This window comes from Sturnira hondurensis, unplaced genomic scaffold (assembly GCF_014824575.4).
Source record: "Sturnira hondurensis isolate 20B ecotype Veracruz unplaced genomic scaffold, ASM1482457v3 Scaffold0017394, whole genome shotgun sequence".
In the NCBI taxonomy this organism is placed as follows: Eukaryota; Metazoa; Chordata; class Mammalia; order Chiroptera; family Phyllostomidae; genus Sturnira; species Sturnira hondurensis.
The window spans coordinates 5,577,013-5,595,787 of record NW_028090025.1 but is presented as its reverse complement, the minus strand read 5'-3'; positions in this window follow the sequence as shown (position 1 = coordinate 5,595,787).

Here is an 18,775-nt window from a genome sequence, read left to right as displayed (position 1 = left end):
GTATTCTTTTAGACTTCTTTTGTCTTGGAAGCTCTTTATTTGGCCTTCTATCTTGATTGAGAGCCTTGCTGGATAAAGCAGTCTTGGTTGTAGGCCTCTGGTTCTCATTACTTGGAATATTCCCTGCCATTCTTTTCTTGCTTGGAATGTTTCCGTTGAGTAGTCATTAGCCAACCTTATTGGGACCCCCTTGTTTGTTACTTCCTTTTTCTCCCTTGCTGCCTTTAGGATTCTTTCTTTGTCCTGGAGTTTTGCCATTTAATGATGATGTGTCTTGGAGTAGGCCTCTTTGGGTTCCACCTGCCTGGGACTCTCTGCGATTCCTGGATTCGTGTGACTTTCTCTCCCCTCATCTTTGGAAAATTTTCCATTATTACTCTTTCAAGTAGGTTTTCTATCCCTTGTTCTTCTTCTTCCCCTTCTGGTATTCCTATTATTCGGATATTATTACGTTTCATATTGTGTTGCATTTCTCTTAGACTCTCCTCATTTTTTCTGATTCTCTTATCCCTTACTTGTTCCGTCTGGGTGATTCTTTCCACCCTGTCTTAGAGCTGTCTTATGCGGTCCTCCGCCTCATCAATCCTACTCTTCATACCTTCTACTGTGTTCTTCAATTCAGAAATTGTATTTTTCATTTCCTCTTGGCCTTTGCTGATGGTTTCTATTTCCTTTTTCATGTTGGTATAGTTTGCGGAGAGTTCATTGTAGCTCCCCTGTAGTTTCTGGTAGCTCTTTGTAAGCTCTTTGAATTTCGTGATAACCAGTGCTTTGAATTCCACATCTGATAGTTGACTTGCCTGTATTTCATCTAACATTCTTTCTGAGGCTTCCTCCTTTTCTTTCATTTGGGGATTGTTTCTTTGTCTCCCCATTGTTTGTGCTGCTCTTCTCGTTGCCCTCAGCTTCTTAGATTGATCTTTTATGGTACCCTGAGTTTATGGCGTGAACTTCTGTGGAGGATACCTGTGGAATTCAGTGGTGCAGTCTCCTGTAGGTATCTTGGTCTTCTCTGCTTCCTCTACTCCTCCGGTTGGTGTCCAGGGAGTCAAACCATCTGGTCTCACTAACTGCAGCAGCCTGAGGGGCTGTTATTGTGGCTTCTCTCGCGCCTTGGTACACTCAACTGGTCTTGCCAGTACCCCCCAAAATCCAGACTGGCACCTCTCACCCGGGCCCTACTGAGAGCGGATTTTCTCCCAGGCTTCCCAGCCCTGTTCTGACATGAGGGTGCACCCTCCCAGCCTGGCTTTCTTGTTCTTGTAGGCTTGGGTGTGGACCTTTCCCTGTGTTGTGGCTGAATACACAGGGCAACTCACAATTCTCCCAAACCAACAGCAACAGCCTGACTCCCTGTGTTTCCCTGTCTGTGCTGACTGAGTAGGGGTGAAGCTGGCGACTGGCTCTCTTCCAGGGGCCCAGCCAGCAGCCAGAGACTCCCGGAATTTATTCACCAGCCAGTGCAGGTCCTGTGCCACACGGATCACCTGGGTGACTCTCAATTCCCCAAGCCGAGGGTCGGCGCAGACCCCGCCCCACCAGAAAAGCATGGGTGACTGGCAGTTCCCTGAGTAGACGGCCTGTTTGGGGGGGTGGCCCTCGGGGGCCAGGAAGGTGCTGGAGACCCGAGGCTGATGAAGCCGGGGGGGGGGGGGTGGGGGGGGCCGGGAAGGCGTCCGTCTGAAGGAGCAGGCGCGTCTGAGGGAGCAGGCGCCAGCGATGGCGCCGGTCGCCCGGGGACTGGGAGGCGCACGCGACTTGCAGCAGGTCAAGCCGAAGATCAGTGCTTGACTCACAGTGTCTCCTAGTCTGCGCCAGCTGAGCAGGGATGGAGCCGTCCCATGCCGCCTTGCCCCTGGGATGGGGCAAGCAGGGATGGAGCTGGTTTGTGTCAGCTGAGTAGGGATGGAGCTCGCAACTGACCCACTTCTGGAGGCCCTGACAGCAGCCCCGAGATTCCCCGGGACTGCTCGAGGGCAGGCACAGGCCCCTCGAAGCAGGGAGTGCTCTGGCAACTCTCAGTTCTCCCAAGCCAGCAACCTGACTCCAGGGGTTATCGGAGCTTTCTGGTTTGCTTCCAAATGCTCACTCCTCTCTCTGCCACTACTGGCAGACTGATCTCTTACGGTGTTTCCCAATCTGCGCCCTGCCAGATAGGGTTGGTGCCGGTGACCAGTTCTCTTCCAGAGACAGTGTTGCCCACCCTCGGCTCTCAGAGACCTGGGCGGCCGGCCCGGGCCCTGGCTTGGCCTGGCAGGGGGCCCCCGCCACCACCTCTGTGCTGCTCCCTCGTACCTTGTGGATCCACGGTCGTCTCCTCTCCTCAACCTCTGGTCATTCAGTGTCGCTACAGTCTCTGGAGTCCTGCCTTCTATATGCTGGATTCCAGTTTGGCATCTGCTGTGCTCTTCCGCAGATCAGCCAGGTCCTTCTCCGGTGCGTGGAGAGAAGCGAAATCCTTTGTCCTACTCCGCCGCCATCTTCCCCGATCTCCGGAATTTTTCTTTAACTAGCAAACATTGTTTTCTATTTTGCTCATTGTGACATCAATAATACATTTCCAGTGAAAAGCTCTAGAGTGTGTTGCTGTAGTCCAGGGCTCAAATGATCTTCATTCCATATCTAACCGTATCTAACTTATGCAGAGTGTTAAGTTGTCTTCCTCATGTCTGTCTGGAATCCTCACTCTTTCCTTCTGTGTTTCACATATATTTTAAACAAAACATATTCTATACTAACAGATTTTTGGCCTCAACTTACTTCTTCAATAACCCCTATCTCAGCCATAAACTAACCTTCCATTAACACAGCTAACCAATTCCCAAGTCCTACTGATTTAAATTTCTAATTATTTACCAATCCACCCCCTTCTTGTTACTGCCACTTACAATATCCTAGTATAAGTCACTTTCTTCTCTCTAACACAACACCTCAAAATGATTCTTCTGTCATATCTCTGTAAACCAATTCTTCAATCAGGAACCTCAGTGATTAGTTAACAAAGCAAAATTAATCTATAAGACTCTTCATGGTTTGGGTTCTAAAACTCCAGAATTAGGATAAACTTTTGCTCTATTCTTTAAATACTATTCACAGTCCTGATGCTATGCATCTTTACCTTTGAGCTATAGTGATCTTTTGTACATTTCTTGAATGTTAAAAAACCTTGTCTTATCTTAGGCATTTGTACTTCCTATTCTCTGCCACGAACATTCTGCTCATTCACAGCTCTTCCAAGTATGTTTTTCTGGTCTCACAGACTATGTTTGGCGTGCCCTTATACTCACTTGGTATCCACTGTGTGTGCCCATCTAAATTTATATTGGCTGATTAATTCATGGACTATGACCCAGTTCATTTCTCTACTGCTCCATCCAATCACCAACACTTCTCCGTAAACACATGAACTTCATGAAACATATGTTTAATGCATTAATACCTTGATAGATGCACAATATAAACATCAATTATTTATTGATAGAAACCAAAAATAGTCAGCTAGAAAGAAAACTAAATGAAACAACTTCAAACTACACTGTTCATTGTGTCATCTGTTCCCATATTACAACTTCTAATATCATAACTCATGGTGACATTATACAATAAACACAAAAGACTAAAGCATATTATTGAAAGAACAATTTCAAAATCTATAAAATAAATAACACACAAATAAAATCAAAATTAAAATGCCAAAATATAAATCCCAGTATACAAATTTAGAAGAAAGGAGAATATAATAAACAAAATAGTTAGAAATATAAACACATAAAAATAAAAATTAGAAATTTTAATGTAAAGCTATAAAATTAATATAATATAATGCATAATTATAAAGTAAAACTTTGAAAGTAAGAAAAGTAACCAGAAAAAAATTTAATCACATTAAACAAATAAATATTAGCATCCAGGAAAATGGTGACAGAGTAGGATGGAGCAATTCCAATTCTCCTACCCCTGGGAGAAAATCCTGGCAGATCTACTGAGAAACAACGCAATCAATTCCCCAACCAACAATTCCCTAGCATTTATGAAAATGGGAGACCAGAGATAGTGACAGACAAGATCGTTGGGGTCTCAGGGAAGTGAGTAAAGATGAAAGCGGCATTGGCCGGTGGCCCTCAGCCAGCGCCTAGTGCCCTTGGAGCTGCCGCTCTTGCTGAGGTCGGGGTCCAAAGGCTACCATATGCTCCTAGTGACAGGGACGTCTGCCAAGGAGGACTCATTGGGAGCCCGGCACCCCTGAGTAAAGTCAAAAGCTGTGGCAGGGCCAGTGACTAATGGCCTCAGAGCGGCCACTGCCACCGTGGTTGGGGTCCATAGGCTTCCGTCTGGGCCAGCGCTGGGCAGGGGGGTGTGCCACGCCTGCCACGGAGGACTCATTGGGAGCCCAGCACCAGGGGGATCTGCAGCAGCCTCTGTGGGAGCCTTGGGCCAGCTGCAGGGTCCTTGGAAGAGAGCTGGCTCCTTCCTTCCCCATCTAGGCGGGGCTGGACAGCACCAGAGAGAGACCTGTCTGCCTAGGTTTGCAGGGAGGGTGGCAAGGAAAGGGGGCCGTGTTCTGTTGAGATCTCTGTGGTTGCCAGCCCACCAGCCCACCAGACCTCCAGACCAGGCGATTGGGAGATTTCAGAGGAGCATTGTCCTAACTGGTTGGGCTGGGGATTGGGCTGGGCTGAGAGGCAGGCTTTCTGGAGAAGTATTTACTGAAAAGTGGACTGAGGTGTTCTCCTGTGAAGGCAACTTGCCTTGCTTCTCACCCAGACACAAGACTGGGAAGGACCGTAGCAGATCCCATGGGACCCAGGAGCCCATTGGGTGTGCGGGCGCCTACAAACCAGTCAGGTAGCCTGGTTGGCACGTGTGTGCACACTTGCACCTACAACCCAGCCCACAGAGAGGTCCTGCTGAAACCAGAAAAACTGGATTGGACAGTTTGAAACCAACAAGGGAGGATGTGGGTTTTTTTTTTAACTTTTTTTTTGAGTAATCATATATTTTTAAAATTTTATTATTGGTTTATCTTTCAATAATTTGTTTCTCTCCTTTCTTTTTTCCTGTTTTAGTCTTTCTTCCTTTCATCCCAAACTAATTGCTTTATCCTCACTTCTCCAGTCCTTTTTTTTCTTTTTTTGTGTGTTGGCTTGTTTGTTTGTTGCTTTCTATACCACTGTAAATACTTCACAACACATCTCTTGGGTGTTAGCCCACATTAGAGTTTCCTGAACTCTATCACTGTAGTGATTAACTACAAACACTCTATTTGCTCACACACTACACCTAGTTACTAATGTTTACTCTCACCTTACCTCAAAATCTGACCACCCACAACCTAACTGCTTTCTAGACCCAACTCACAAGCCTTCCCTCCCCAACAAGAGACTCATCTTTAGTTCATCCTTTCCTAAAAGTGGCAAGTTGGGTTGAAGATTACAGTTAACACGATATAGGCTAAAGATCTATCTCTTCTCTACCGGCTGTGACTGTAAATATCATAAAGTACTATCCGCTGTCATAAACCATTTTCCCTCTGCCGCTGCCTGCAGCAGCAAGGGTGGTCGCAAGGTGAGGCGAGGGACTTAAAAGAATGGAGAGGACCATAAGCTCTGCTGGCAAATGGCAACTTTATTCAAGGAACTGCTGGCTTATATGCAAACTGCAGTGGCCTGAAAACAATGTTGTTTTACAAAAGTTTGTACACTCCCGAAAGCTATCAAGAGGGCAAGATGTTCTCATATCCTAAGAATATTAGCCCGAAGATAACAGTGTCCTCATGACTATCACTTCCCTGGAACATGACGCATATGCCAAGATCTTGTTCTTTCCTTCAAGGCTGAGAAGGAGAAGGTCCGGAAGATGTCAAGATACCCGCCGGCTCCAGGGACCAGAAACCAAGTCCCTCCACCATTTTCACAGTGGGGGACTCTGTCCTTGGTCCCCTGTGGCCTGGCAGGCTCCCACATGCCTCCCACTCCAACTGTTCATGCACATACAAAGAAAAGAATAAGTAGAAGTGGAGCACATCAAGATACCTGCAGGAGAATGCACCACTGAATTGCACAGGTATTTTACCACAGAAGTTCACATCATGAACCCAGGGAGTCAAAACAGATCAATTTAACAAGCTGAGGCTAATAAGAAGAGTCTCACAAACAATGGAAAGACAAAGAAACAATCCCCAAATGAAAAAAAAAGGTGGAAGACTCAGAAAGAATGTTAGATGACATTGAGGCAACCAACTATCAGATATTGAATTCAAAACACTGGTTATCAGGAAGTTCAAAGAGTGAAAAATGAGCTACCAGAAATTCCACAAGAGGTACAATGAACTCACAAAAAACTATATCAACATGAAGTAGAAACTAACAGCAAAGGCCAAGAGGATATGAAGAATAACATTTCTGAACCGAAGAACACAGTAAAAGGAATGAAAAGCAGAATCAATGAGGCTGAAGATCACATCAGCAAGTTGGAGGACAAAGAAGATAGAATTTCCCACAAAGAGTATGAAAAGGAAATGAGGTCGGATTAAGAGAAATGCAAGACAATATGAAATGTAATAATATCCAGATAATAGGAATACCAGAAGGAGAAGAATAACAAGGTATAGAACACCTTTTTAAAGAGCAATGATGGAAAAATTTTCTAATTTGATGAGAGAAAAAGTCACACGAATCCAGGAATCACAGTCCCAATCAGGTGGAACTCAAACAGGCCCACTTCAAGACACATCATCATTAAAATGGCAAAACTCCAAGACAAGAGAATCTTAAAGGCAGCAAGGGAGAAAAAGGAAGTAACATACAAGGGAGGCCCAATAAGGTTAGCTACTGACTTCTCAATGGAAACACTCCAAGCAAGAAGAGAATGGCAAGAAATATTCCAAGTAATGAGAAACAGGGGCCTACAAACAAGGATACTTTACCCAGCAAAGCACTCAATCAAGATAGAAGGCCAAATAAAGAGCTTCCAAGACAAAAGCAGTCTAAAAGAATACGCCTCCACAAAACCAGCTCTACAAGAATTACTAAAAGGGCAGGTTTAAGGAAAGGAAGAAAAAGAGAAAGACGGAGAGGATGACAGGTACATAAATGGCAATGAATAAGTGCCATTCAATAATGACCTTAAAAGTAAATGGATTAAATGCTCCAGTTAAAAGACATAGAATAGCTGAATGGATAAGAAAGCATGACCCACATATATGCTGCCTAAAGGAGACCCACCTCAGGACAAAAGACCATCACAGACTAAAAGTGAAAAGATGGAAGCAAATTTTGCAAGATAATGGACAACAAATAAAAGCCGGGGTAGCAATTCTCATATCAGACAAAATAGACTTCAAAAACCGGCCACAGAGAGACCCAGAAGGTCACTTCATAATAATCAAGGGAAGAATCCAGCACGAAGACATTAACATCGTAAATATATATGCATCCAACATAGGAGTACCCAAATATATAAGGAAAATCTTAGAGGACTTCAAGAAAGATATTGACAGCAACACAATTATAGTAGGGGATTTTTAACACCCCACTGTCAAAAATGAACAGATTTTCCAAACAAAATATCAACAAAGATATTGGGGCATTAAACAGCACCCTAGATGAAATGGACTTAATTGATAAATATAAAGCCCTCCATACCAAAGAATCTAAATACACATTCTTTTCAAATGCACATGGAACATTTTCAAAAATAGACCACATGATAGGACACAAAATGAGCCTCAAAAAATTCAAGAAAATTGAAATAATGCCAAGTATTTTCTCTGATGACAAGGGACTGAAATTAGAAATGGACCCCAAAGAAAAAAACCCAAAACACCCCAAATCATGGAGACTGAATGGCATGCTATTAAACAATAAATGGGTCAATAATGAAATTAGGGAAGATATCAAAAAGTTCCTGGAAACAAATGAAAATGAACTCACAGAAACCCCACACTTATGGGACTCAGTGAAGACGGTCCTGAGAGGGAAGTTCATAGCAATACAGGCTTACCTAAAGAAGATAGAAACATTTCAAACAAACAACCTAACGCGACGCCTCGAAGAACTCGAGGAACAGCAACAAAGACAGCCCAGAGCAAGTAGAAGGCAGGAAATAACCAAGATCAGAGCAGAACTAAATGACATAGAGACTAAAAGCACAATTCTAAGAATCAATGAATCCAGGAGTTGGTTTTTTGAAAACATAAACAAAATACACAAACCTTTAAATAGGGTCATTAAGAAAAGAAGAGGGAGGACCCAAATAAACACAATCAGAAATGAAAGAGGAGAGATTACAACTGACACTACAGAAATGAAGGGATTGTAAGAAATTACTATGAAGAACTGTATGCCAAGAAATTTGAAAACCTAGGTGAAATGGACACATTTCTAGAAAAATATAATCTTCCAAACCTCAATGAAAAAGAAGCAGAAAATCTGATCAGACCAATAACAGCAGATGAAATTGAAGCAGCAATCAAAAAACTCCTGTCACACAAAAGCCCAGGACCAGATGGTTTCACAGGAGAATTCTACAAAGCATTTAAGGAAGAGCTAACCCCTATTCTTCACAGACTATTCAAAAAAATCCAAAATGATGGGAAATTTCCAAACTCTTTTTATGAAGCCAGCATCATCCCAATTCTAAAGCCAGAGAGAGACACAACAAAGAAAGAAAATTTCAGGCCAATATTGCTGATGAACATAGACGCTAAAACCCTCAACAAAATATTAGCAAACTGCATCCAACAATACATCAAGAAGATCATACATAATGACCAAGTGAGATTTATCCCAGGGATGCAAGGATGTCTCAATATTTGCAAATCAGTAAATGTAATATGTCACATAAACAAAAGCAAATATAAAAACCACATGATCATATCAATAGATTCAGGAAAAGCTTTTGATAAGGTACAACACCCATTTATGATAAAGGCACTCAGCAAAGTGGGAATAGAGGGAGCATTCCTCAATGTAATAAAGGCCATATATGAGAGACCTACAGCCAACATCATATTCAGGGTGAAAAAATAAAATATTTTCCACTAACATCAGGAACAAAGATTGTCCACTTTTACCACTTCTATTCAATATAGTATTGGAAGTTTTAGCCTCAGCAATCAGGAAAGAAAAGGAAATAAAAGGCATTCAAATCAGATAGGAGGAAACAAAACTGTCATTGTTTACAGATGACATAATAGTGTACATGGAAAATTCTATAGACTCTAGGAAAAAACAGCTTGAACTAATAAATGAGTTTGGCAAAACTGTGGGTTGTAAAGTCAGTATCCAGAAATCAAAGGTATTTTTGTATACTAACAATGAATCAGCAGAAGCAGAAATCAAGAAAAAAATCCCATTTGATATAGCAAAAACAAAAATAAAATATCTGGGAATGAATCTAACCAAGGAGGTAAAAGACCTGTATGCAGAAAACTACACAACACTGAAGAAAGAAATCAAGGAAGACACAAACAAATGGAAACATATACCGTGTTCATGCATTGGAAGAATTAACATCATCAAAATGTCCATACTACCCAAAGCAATTTATAGATTCAATGCAGTACCTATTAAAGTACCAATGGCATATTTCACAGACATAGAACAAGCACTTCAAAAATTTATAAATCACCATAAATGACCCTGAATAGCAGCCACAATTTTGAGAAAGAAGGACCAAGTAGGAGGGATCACAATACCTGATATCAAACTGTATTACAAGGCCACTGTAATCAAAACAGACTGTACTGGCGTAAAAACAGGCACATAGACCAATAGAACAGAACAGAAAGCCCAGAAATAAACCCCACTCTCTACATTCAATTAATATTTGACAAAGGGGGCAGTAACATAAAATGGGGTAAAGATAACCTCTTCAACAAATGGTGTTGGGAGAACTGGAGAGCCATGTGCAAAAAATGAAACTTGAGCACCAACTTACACCATACACCCAAATAAATTCAAGGTGGATAAAAGACTTAAATATAAGCCATGACAGCATTAAAGTCCTAGAGGAGAACATTGGCAGGAAAATCTCATATATTTCATGCAGGAACATTTTTACTGATATGTTCCTTACAGCAAGGAACATAAAGGAAAGAATGAACAAATGGGATTTCATCAAAATAAAAAGCTTCTGCATGGCTAAAGAAAACATTATTAGAATAAAAAGACAACTGTATGGGAAAACATATTTGCCAATGATATCTCAGACAAAGGTTTAATCTCCAAAATATACAAAGAACTCACACGACTTCAGTCTAAGAACACCTAACCCACCTAACCCTAAGAACACTAACCCAATTAAAAAATGGGAAAAAGACTTTAACAGACACTTCTCCAAGGAGGACATACAGAGGATCCAGGGACACATGAAAAGATGCTCGATATCACCAGCTATCAGAGAGATGCAAATTAAAACCACAATGAGATTCCACATTACACTGGTAAGAAGATGTTGGAGAGGGTGTGGGGAAAATGGGACTCTAGCCCACTGTTGGTGGGATTGCAGGCTGGTACAACCACTATGGAAAACAGTATGGAATTTTTCTCAGGAAATTAAAATTACCCCTGCTTTTTCACCCAGCATTCCACTGCTGGGATTATATCCTACGCACCCTAAAACTTCAATCCCAAAGAACCTATGCACCCCAATGTTCATAGCAGCACAATTTACAATAGCCAAGTGTTGGAAGCAACCTAGGTGCCTGTCAGTAAATGAATGGTCAAAAAACTATGGTACATATACACAATGGAGTTTTATGCTGCAGAAAGGAAGAAGGAGCTCCTACCTTTTGCAACATCATGGATGGAACTGGAAAGCATTATGCTGAGTGAAATAAGCCAGGTGTTGAAGGACAAATACCATATGATCTCACCTTTAACAGGAAGCTGAACAACAAAACAAACAAGCAAGCAAGATATAACCAAAGGCACTGAAATAGAGAACAGGGGTACAGAGACCAGAGGGGAGAGGGGAGGGAATTTCAGGGGAAGTAAGGGAGGGATTTAGAGGAATAAATACAATGGATACATGGAAAACAACTAAGAAGGGTTGAAATGGGAGGGAGGGGGAGCACAGAGGGGTGGGTTGGAATGGGAGTAATAGAAAACTGTACTTGAAAAATAATTAAATAATAAAAAAATAAATATTAGCAGAAAGGTACATTATAAAATGTTTGAAGGGAAAGAATTGAAAACAAATAGGCTAAAATAAGCACTAAAGTGATTAGAATTTTGAGTAACATAAAGTAAATGGAGTTACAGGTAAATAAATTTAGATTTGGAAATATGATTACATAGCTAAATTCAAAAAGAATAAGCTATAAATCATTACATAATAAGGAATCAACAGCAGGTTGTCTTATGATGAAAATAATTCATTTTTTATTCTGTTAAGCATATTTTATTGATTATACTATTATAATTGTCCAAAATTTTTCTCCTTGGCTACCCTCTGCTTATTATTGCCCTTCCCTCCAGCAATACTCCATTAATACACGTCCATGGATTATGCATTTAAATTATTTCTCTTCTTCATTCCCTATGCTATCCTTTACATTCCCTTGTCTATTCCCTACCTGCCAATTATGTTTCTGAATCCCTGCACCATTTCCTCCATTCTCCCCATCCCCCCTTCCAGTTGATACTGTCCAATTGACATCCATACCTCTGATTCTATTCTAGTTGTTTTCTTAGAGGTTTTTTGGTGTTTTTTTTTTGCTGTTTTAGATTCAATTGTTGATAGTTTTGAACTTGTTGCCTTTTTAATGTTAATGGTTTTGGTCTTCTTTTTCTTAAATAAGTCCCTTTAACATTTTTTGTAATAATGACTTGTTGATAATATACTCCTTTAGCTTTGCTTTGTCTGAGAAGCATTTATCTGCCCTTCCATTCTTTTTTAAAATTTTATTTAATTATTTTTTAAGTACAGTATTCTGTCTATTACTCCCATCCCATCCCACCCCCCGTGCTCCCCCCTCCCTCCTCCCATTTCCACCCTTCTCAGTTGTTTTCCATGTATCCTTTATATATGTTCCTCTAAATCCCTCCCCTATTTCCCCTGAAATTCCCTCCCCTCTCCCCTCTGGTCACTGTCAGCCTGTTCTCTATTTCAGTGTCTTTGGTTATATCTTGCTTGCTTGTTTGTTTTGTTGTTTAGCTTCCTGTTAGAGGTGAGATCATATGGTATTTGTCTTTCACTGCCTGCCTTATTTCACTCAGCATAATGCTTTCCAGTCACATCCATGCTGTTGCAAAAGGTAGGAGCTCCTTCTTTCTTTCTGCTGCATGGAATTCCACTGTGTATATGTACCATAGTTTTTTGATCCATTCATTTACTGACGGGCATCTAGGTTGCTTCCAACTCTTGGCTATTGTAAATTGTGCTGCTATGAACATTGGGGTGTATATGTTCTTTGGGATTGGTGTTTTAGAGTTCTTAGAATACAATCCTAGCAGTGGAATTGCTGGGTCAAAGGGCAGGTCCAATTTTAGTTTTCTGAGAAAATTCCATACTGTTTTCCATAATGGTTGTACCATTCTAAATGACAGGTTTGCTGGATAGAGTAATCTAGGTTGTAGATCTTTGTTTTTCATCACTTTGAATACTTCTTGTCAGTCCCTTCTTCCCTGCAAAATTTTTTTAGAGAAATCAGCTTATAGTCTTATGGGAACTCCTTTGTAGGTAACTCTGATTTTCACTTGCTGCTTTTGAGATTTTCTCTATATATTTAACTTTTGGCATTTTAATTATGACATGTCTTGGTGCAGTCTTCTGTAGGTCCAACTCATTTGGGACTCTGTGCTTCCTGGACTTTTATGTCTATGTTCTTCACCAAATTAGGGAAGTTTTCTTTCATTATTTTTTTTTCAAATAAGATTTCAATTTCTTACTCTCCCACTTCTCCTTCTGGCATCCCCATGGTTTGGATGTTGGCAAGTATGGAGATATTAGAAAGGTTTGGGAGCCTATCCTGTTCCCCCCCCCCCCGAATTCTTGTTTCTTCATTCTGTTCAGGTTGAATGTTTATTTCTTCCTTATATTCCAAATCATTGATTTGAATGTCATCTTTCTCTTAGCTGTTGGTTTTCTTTATATCACGTAATCTAATCTTCATTTCTCCCTTTATGTTTTGTCAGAGAACCCAATGAGTTCTCTGGCAACCCTGATCACCAATAATTTGAATTATGCATCTGCTAGGTGGCTATCTATGTTTTGTTTAGTATTTTTTTCTGAGGTTTTGTTCTGTTCTTTCATTTGGGCCATATTTCTTCATCTTCTCAATTTGGCAGCTTCTTTGGGTTTGTTTCTGTGTATTAGGTAGAGCTGCTTTTACTCCCTATCTTATTAGCATGGCCTACATAGATAAAGCACCTTCAAATTGTGTGGGGCAGAGCTTAGGTAGTTCCCAGAACTTGGCAACCTGCTTTACTGCTTTGTAGCTCTGTTTATGGGGTGGGAGAGGACTTGGAAGCAGGCAGTGGTGCCTTGCTTCTGGAGGTTTGCCTGACACTCACCCCTTTATAGTCACTACATTCATTTCCCATATGCAAATGTCACCCTTCCAGCTGCTACCCTGGTGGTGAAATCCAGAGTGGGTGGGTTTGCATATATTCAAATCCTATGCAGGCCCTTTAAGTGAAGAATATCCAGTAGTTTTGTCTGCTGCTGCAACCCACACTGGTTTTTATAGCCAAACATAATGGGGATGTATCTTCCCAGGTGCTGCAACCCTGGGCTGTGTGGTCTAGCCTGTGTGGTTTATCCACCATATGCAAAATTGGGACTGTCCATTCCATCACTTCTGCCACCACCACATCTCCATGCCACACCACCTCTCTGCCTGTCTCCATGACTTTATCATTCCTACCCATGTGGATGAATATGGCTTATTTAAGTCTTTGCTTGCCAGACTTCCATACAGCTCAATTTTCTAGTGGTTCTGAGTATTATTAGTTTTGATATGTGGTTGTAATTCTTTCTATGATTGTGTGAGGAGGAAAAACATGTACGCCAACGCTTCTGTCTTGACTGGAAGTTCTAGAAAATAGATACTTAGTAAAGAAAAATACACAAGCAAACTAGACAAATAAAAACAAATAATGACCTTTGAGGTGAGATAACTTTCCAGAGGATGAGGAACAAGACAAACTCACCAAAGGTAGAAGAAAGGGCAAGGGAAAGAGCACAAGTCATTAATCTCTTTCACTTTAACCCACATTTGGCGATTCAAATGCTGGCCCCTAATTCCCCTTCTTAGGTTCACCCGTAAACACAGCCATAGCAATCTATTTAAAATGTTTAGTGCCATTTTGCACACAGTGAGTCCTTAATGAGTATTGATTCATTGAAAAAATTATAACTTGAGTATATACTTGGACTGTTATTTCAGTAACTCACATCTTTAGCCCATACTAACCTACTAATCATTGACTTTAAAAAATTGAATAAGTGTTGCCTGTCTCTAGATAGATAATTAGACATGCAGATATTGACAGATCCCTAAAATATATATAGAAATGACAGAGACAAGCAGAAACACACACATTTACAGGGAGAAAGAGTAAGAGTGAAGACAACAGAGAATTGCATTCTAAGTTTGACAATGTATATGTGCCAAGCATAAAGAAGAAATTTTCTCCCAAAGAGAAAAATTAACTCAAAATGGATCAGAGACTATACAAATCTGATGGGTTTTTTTTGTTGTTGTTGTTGTTCTATTTCTTTAAAAATTGTCATTGGGATTTTGATGAAGATTGCATTACATCTATCTATTGCTTTGGGTAAGATGGACACTTTAACTATGTTGATTATTCCAATTCATGAACACAGATCTTGCCATTTCATTGTGTCTTTTCAAAACCCTTTTAATAATGCATTGTAGTTTTTTAGTATCTAGGTTCTTTATATATATTTAAAGACTTTATTTATTTTTAGACAGAGGAGAAGGAGGGAGAAAGAGAGGGAAAGAAACATCAGTGTGTGGTTGCCGCTTACATACTCCACATCAGGTACGTGGCCCACAACCCAGGCATGTGCCCTGACTGGGAATCTAACCTGCAACCCTTTGGTTCACAGGATGGTGTTCAATCCAGTGACCCACACCAGACAGGATGATTCTTCACATCTTTTGTGAAATTTATTTCTAGGTATTTTATTCTTTTTTGTTGGAATTACAAGATGAATTTTCCCCATTTTTTATTAAATCTCATTGTTAGCATGTAGGAATACAGTGCATTTTTGTACATTAATTTCTACATTTGAATTCTGTATAGTTTTTACTAACCAATATCACCCAATAAATTTAACTGTAGAATAAACAAATAAATAAATGCATCAAAGATTTAATATAAGACCTGAAGCAATAAATTACATAGAAGAGAACATAAGTCTAAACTTATGGACTTTAGTCTTAAAGAGGATTTTATGAATTTGACCTCAAAAGCAAGGGAAGTAAATGCAAAAATAAGTAAATGGGACTATATCAAAGTAAAAAAGAGAATACCAACAAAACAGAGAGTCAAACAACCAAATAGGAGTAAATATTTCCAAACAACAACCCTGACCTGAGATTAATATACAAAATACATAAAGAGCTAATAAATTAAATACCAAACAATTAAAGAGTCCAATTAAAAAATGGGCAGAGGTCTTGAACATATGCTTCTTCCAAAAAGACACACAACTGGCCAAAAGATAGATGAAAAGATGCTCAAATTCTCTAACTGCTAGGGAAATGTACATCAAAATTATGATAAGATACCATCTCACATATTCTGGAATGGCTACTATTATCAAGACAGATAATAACAAGTCTTGGAGAGACTGTGGAGAAAAAAGGAACTCTCATTAGCTGCTGGTGGGAATGTAAATTGATGCAGCCACTATAGAAAATACTATGGTGGCTCCTCAAAAATTTAAGAACAGAGTTATTGTATGACACAGCAACATAATTTTTTTAAATTTTATTTTCAAGATATGTGAAACCCTATGTTCATTGTAAAGTTATTCAAGGTGGTCAAGACATGGAAACAACGAAAATGTCCTCCTCTAGATTATTAAAATGCTACACAGCAATAAGACAAGATGAAATAGTGCCATTTGTGACAACATAGGTGGATCTTGAGAATATCACGTTAAACATAATAAATCAGACAGAAAATATCAAGCACCATATAATTTCATTTATGACACTATGCAGAAAAAAAACAAGAGTATACTCACAGATACTGGATATAAACTGGCTATATTACTGCTACAACTTCTTAGCCATATTTTTATGTCAATTGATAAAACTTCAAATATATTTATTGAATGTCTCTGGTTGGTTTAAAATATTCAGCCAGGTTTGAAAACAAATTCTGTAGTTTCTGAAAATATGCCCAACAAGTGAGGATAAGTACTGAATGCCTTTGATAGCCTCATAAGTCTATTTAGGAGACTAGGCTCTTGCTTTACCAGTGTGGTTCCCTCTACTAAAAGAAAGAAAATTGTAGTTGGATAACAATTGAAATAAATTAAACTAAAAAAATGAAAACGTTGAAGGGTCTAAGCAAAAAAAAAAATCATAGGCACAGACAACAATGTGATGATTACCAGAGGGAGTGGAGGCTGGGGAGAGTTAGAATAAGGTAAAGGATTTATAAATGGTGATAGAAGGAAATTTGACTTGGAGTAATGAACACATTATAATATGTAGGTCATGTATTATAGATTTCAACTTTACGCCTGAAATCTATATATTTTTATTAACCAATGTCACTCCAATACATTCAATTAAGAAAGAAAGAAAGAAAGCTTTTTGCAAGAAACTTTTAAATTGTAGTGAAGCCCATTTTTTTCATAGAGTATGCCTTTGGTATTTTATCTAACTTTAAGTGATGAAACCCAAGTTCATACAAATTTACTCCAAGGGTTTTTTAACATTTCTCCAAATTGCATTTATTGTATTATATTACATTATATTATTAATTATATTTATATGTATTATATTATATATTATATTATTTTATATAATGTAATACTAACTATATATTATATATAAATATATGTACTATATAATATACCAAATGCATATAATATATAATTATGTATATTATATTTATGTGCAGTCTCTGTGGGTGATTTTCTGTGGGTTTTGTAAGGTCTGTGTCTACATTTTTGTTTTTGAGGTTTGTATGAACATCCAAATATTCTAGCATTACATTATGCTAGAATATGGTTAAAAGAACTATCACTCTTTATCGAATTCCCTTTATACCTTCTTCAAAGATCAGTTGATTATATTTTTAAGTGTATTACTGGGGTCTCTATTCTATTTCTTTGACATATCCTTATATGTTTTTTACCAGTTGTAGACTGTCTTGATCTTGTTACTTTATACCAAGTATGGTAGAGTTATTTGTGCAATTTCGTTCTTTTCATTTAACATTGTAGGTCTTTTGCCTTGTCAGATAAACTAAGAATCACTTAGTTGGTACGCACAAAATAGCTTGCTAAGATTTTACTTGGATCAGTAATGTGTCTATAGACCAATTGAAGAAAAATTGATATCTTCATAGTGAGTCTTCCAATTCTGGATCCTGAAACATCTCTCCATTTATTTATTTATTTATTTGTTTGTTTGTTTGTTTGTTTATCTATCTATCTATCTTAGAGATGAAGGGGCAGAGAGAGAAAAATAAATATCAATCTGTTGTTTCACTTATTCAGGCATTCATTGGCTTCTTTCTTGTATGTGCCCCAAACCTTGGCATATTGGGATATCACTATAACCGACTAAGATAACTTGCCAAGTCTTTTCCATATATTTAGATCTTCTTTGATTTCTTTCATTAGGTTTTCTGCATATAGATAACATAGTGTTTTATTAGATTTATAGTTAAGTATTTTCTGGTGTTAATGTAAAGGGCATTACATTTTTTTCATATTAAATTTCAGTTTTTCCATGGCTGGCATACAGAAAATCAATTGACTCTGGTATATTAACCTGTATTTACTCATCTTGTAATAATTAATAACTTGTTAGTTCTAGGTCTTTTTTAATTTGTTGTTTCTTTGAAATTTTCTTTGTAGGGAATCATAGCATGTGCAAAAGAAGGCAGTTTGCTCTCTGTTCTCAATCTGTATGCATTTTCTTGTCTTGTCTTATTACATTAGCTATAATGCAGTTGTCAGTTGATATGATGGTAAGATATGGAGGGTAGGAAAAGCATTCTGAACTCTTATAAAGGTCAATATTGTATTGATTTCGGGTCCCTTGGCTGTGAACTTCACTATTGTTTCCCACCTACTCTCAATATTCTAGTTGAAGCAGGAAGGCTCTGAGTGTTCTGTAGTTGGATAACTCCTTCCAGGTATGATCAGCTTCTGATAAAGTCTTAGCCCTGGCTACATAGGCCTTTGTTAGAAAAAACAATATGGAATCCTTTCTCAATAGCTGGTCTCCCCATGCTCTTTCCTTTCCCCACTTTCCTTATACTCATAACTCCTTCCAGAAACTAGGACTAATTTTTCTGTACTCTTCTTCGTGAAAACCTGGAGGGATTACTGAAGGTGAATCTCATGAAAGTGTGACTCCCCCCTAAGTCACTGGCCTCATTGGTCCCCAGGATTTTCTCATTCTAAACATTAGTCCATGTTCTGGTTCCAGAAATCTACCAAAGTTTCCATTTAAGCATTTATAAGACTTTATGGCTCCAGTGGCTACTACTGCAGGCAAGTCGATCTGCATTTCTCGTTATTTGCCTGACTTTTCAGATTTTGGTGTGGCAAA